Source organism: Nomascus leucogenys, chromosome X (assembly GCF_006542625.1).
Source record: "Nomascus leucogenys isolate Asia chromosome X, Asia_NLE_v1, whole genome shotgun sequence".
Lineage (NCBI taxonomy): Eukaryota > Metazoa > Chordata > Mammalia > Primates > Hylobatidae > Nomascus > Nomascus leucogenys.
In genome coordinates, this window is record NC_044406.1 from 67,514,959 (window position 1) to 67,518,593 (window position 3,635).

At 43.2% G+C, this 3,635-nt stretch overlaps 1 pseudogene; it reads left to right on the forward strand.

Moving 5' to 3' along the window:
* The first annotated feature begins 2,487 nt into the window (after positions 1-2,487).
* LOC115833377 lies at positions 2,488-2,606 on the forward strand (annotated as a pseudogene).
* The last annotated feature ends 1,029 nt before the right edge of the window (positions 2,607-3,635 follow it).

Here is a 3,635-nt window from a genome sequence, read left to right on the forward strand (position 1 = left end):
AGAAAGAGGAAGAGAGCTCTCCAAGGTTACCTCACAAGTCAGTGACCAAGCTGTGACTCCTGACTCTTATGCCAGAGGTCCTTTTTCACTACCACAGCTGAACCTCCTCCTTTTTTTTCTTCCCTCACAGTGGTGCCGTGAAGGCAAATTACATGCTGTCTGGAAAAGCTCTTTGTATTCTGCAAAACTAAGATACTCATAACCAGGTGGGAGTGTTATTGCTCTGCGGAGACGTCTGATAGCAATTAGGCCTCCTCTCTTCTTTGCCTGGACTCTGATATTTGTATGATCCCATTTGCCCCTCCCCTTTCCCAGCTGTGTGGAAAACCAAGAGCCACTTCTTGGCCCCAAGCCAGTTCGGGCCACTGTAACTAGCTGTGCCTTCCCTAAGGCTATGTGCCCATGAAATGGCCCAGCTCAGCCAAGGAGATTGTGGGGGAGGGGCATTAGGTTGCTTCAAGCACAGCCCCAGAGGGGCCTGAGGCTCAGAGTCCACCAGTGAACTGCACCTACTTCATCTCCAGGCCCAGGCAAGAGTAGTTTGGAAACTACAGGCTACACACAGGTCCTACTGGGGATCAAGGATGGTCTACACTCTCCCCAATGTGCACCTGGTCATGTGCACAGGGGTCTTAGTGATTGGGTCACACCATAGATTATCTAGGAATTGACAACTTATGGCCCACAGGTTGAGTTTTGTCCAGGTCCTGGTTTTGTAATGCCTATGAGCTAAGAATGGTTATTTACACTTTTAGTGGAATTTTAGGAGGTGGAGGAGAAGGAGTAGAATGGGTGGAGGAAGACAAGGCAGCAGCAGTGATGAGAGAAACATAATGGCCCACAAAGCTCATAGATTTACCATATTGCCCTTTGCAGAAAATATTTGCTGACCCCCTGGATCAGCAAACTGATCAGCAAATTGGATCAATAAACAATAAACTGATGCCAAGGGAACCCTCAAACTACAGAATATCAGAACTAAAAGGAGCTAGAGAACTAAGTTGAGAATCAAACTGCATTCCTTGGTGTCATGGGGTTCTAGAACTGATTCATAGGATGCCTCTGAGGTGGCCTGAGCTTCCACACCCCCCATCTACTCAGTCTGCTTTTCCAACCAGAGAAACTAAATGAATTTCATATTTAATGAGTTTCTCCACTTTTAAAAATATTGAAAGTCACTGGCAGAAAGCAAAGCCCCTCACTTTATAGATGTGAAAACTGAGGACCAAAGAAGATAAAGGTCAGATTCAAGGTGGCATATTGACTCAGAGCTAGAGCCAGGAGACAAACCTAGATGTGCTGACTCCCCAGTCAGTGCTCTTTACACATCAATATCCCACAAATAAAGTAGGACATAACCATAGCAATGGCAGTTACCATTTGCATAGGATTTGTCTGAGAAGTTTTGCAGAACTCTCTTTTCTCTATACACTTAGTCCCTAATTTATCTCATCAGTTCTGATAGCTTAAAATGCCATCTGTTTGCCAAACACTCCAAAATTATATCTCCAGCCAAAACTGTTTCCAGATTCTAGGTTCATATATCCAATTTCCGATTCAATATTTCCATTTAGATGTTGAATAGACCTCAAATTCAACATGTCCAAAACTAAACTGATCTCTTCCACCTTCCAAAAAGAGCACCTGTTCCACCCACAGGGAAGAAACACCAATAACTTGGAGGTCACTTGAACCAACACAAAGAATAAAAGCTGTTGGTAAGTACAGTGATAATGAGAGGTTTACTATATGGTATAAGCTAAGTTCTTTTTTTTTTTCTTTTTTTTAATTATACTTCAAGTTTTAGGGTACATGTGCACAACGTGCAGGTTAGTTACATATGTATACACGTGCCATGTTGGTGTGCTGCACCCATTAACTTGCCATTTAACACTGGGTATATCTCCTAATGCTATCCCTCCCACTTCCCCCCACCCCACAACAGGCCCCAGTGTGTGATGTTCCCCTTCCTGTGTCCATGTGTTCTCATTGTTCAATTCCCACCTATGAGTGAGAACATGCGGTGTTTGGTTTTTTGTCCTTGCAATAGTTTGCTGAGAATGATGGTTTCCAGCTTCATCCACGTCCCTACAAAGGACATGAACTCATCCTTTTTTGTGGCTGCATAGTATTCCATGGTGTATATGTGCCACATTTTCTTAATTCAGTCTATCATTATTGGACATTTGGGTTGGTTCCAAGTCTTTGCTATTGTGAATAGTGCCACAATAAATATATGTGTGCATGTGTCTTTATAGCAGCATGATTTACCATCCTTTGGTTATATACCCACTGGGTCAAATTCCTCAGGGATCTAGATCTGGAAGCTAAGTTATCTTCCAAAAAAAGAAGCTGGCCTTTAGTTGTCTCCTTTCTCCACCAGAGCATTCTGGGAGAGCACAAAATCAATTAATTTCAAACAGCATGAAATAAAAGCAAATGCAAAAGTGGTTTGTGAGATGTTTGGCTCCTTTTAAAGTAACTATGGTCTATGACCATACTATCCTGGATGTGCCCAATCTTGTCTGATATCTGAAACCAAGCAGGGTCAGGTCTGCTTAGTACTTGGATGAGAGAACTCCTGGGAATACCAGGTGTTGTAGGCTTTTTAAATAAATAAAAAGTGACTATGAGGGATGTTAAAAAGAGTAAACCGGCCCAGAGATTGATGATCTCTGAGAGTAGAAGGAGGTGGGCTAGGAAAGGAGGCAGTTATGAGAAGAGAGACAGTATGATCAGGAAGCAACTAGAATGGAAGAAAGTGAGAGTAAAGAGCCCCTGAGCCCCCACACATCTTAGGGCTTAGGCCCAAGGAAATCTCCAAAAGACTCAGATGGGGTATGTGGAGACAACTGCACCCGCCCTTCCCTCAAAGCTCTAAACCCTCCTCCCTCATAATGGCCATCTGCAAACACTCTGGCCTATCTTAAAACTGTACTCTATTTGTAACAGATTCCTGACCTTTTAATCCTTTTGGAACTGCCCTCAACAGGACATATCCAGCTCAGTGAAGCAGTATGGGTGCATGGAAAATACTGGGCTTAGAGTCAGAAGACCTAGGTTCTAGATCCAAAGCCTCACTAACATTCTGTGAGAATTAATCCCACTCCCAGCTCAGGCCTCAGTTTCATCACATTAAAAATAAGATGATCGCACAGGGAGTATGTACTGTTCCTAAGCCAGTAGGAAGCCTTCAGAGTCTCAGTGCCCACTATGTTTTTTCACCACTTTCTAGCAGGCTTGTTCAGATCCCTGTACTCCACTACAACAAATGTACAAACAAGTGAAGCTACTATGAAAACTAGTGGCTCTGTGCCCCTCTTGATAAGGCTTATATATAAAAATCTATTAGTTAACTCCCGCTCATTTTAGATGGAGAAACTAAGAACTAAGGTCCAGAGAAGAAATGTAATTTTCCCAAAGTCACACAGAGAGCTAGTGGCAATAAATATTGTTGTCTAGAATCAAAAGGGAACCACTGTGAGTGAATCAAGGTTCGTGGGATTCCTCACAGGAGATAAAAGGGGCAATTGGGACATGCTAAGGCCACAAAGCAGGTCACTGGAATGACAGTTCAAGAGTCTGTCTACTTCTGCTACTAACTAGCTGTGTGGCCTTGGACAGTTCCCTTCACC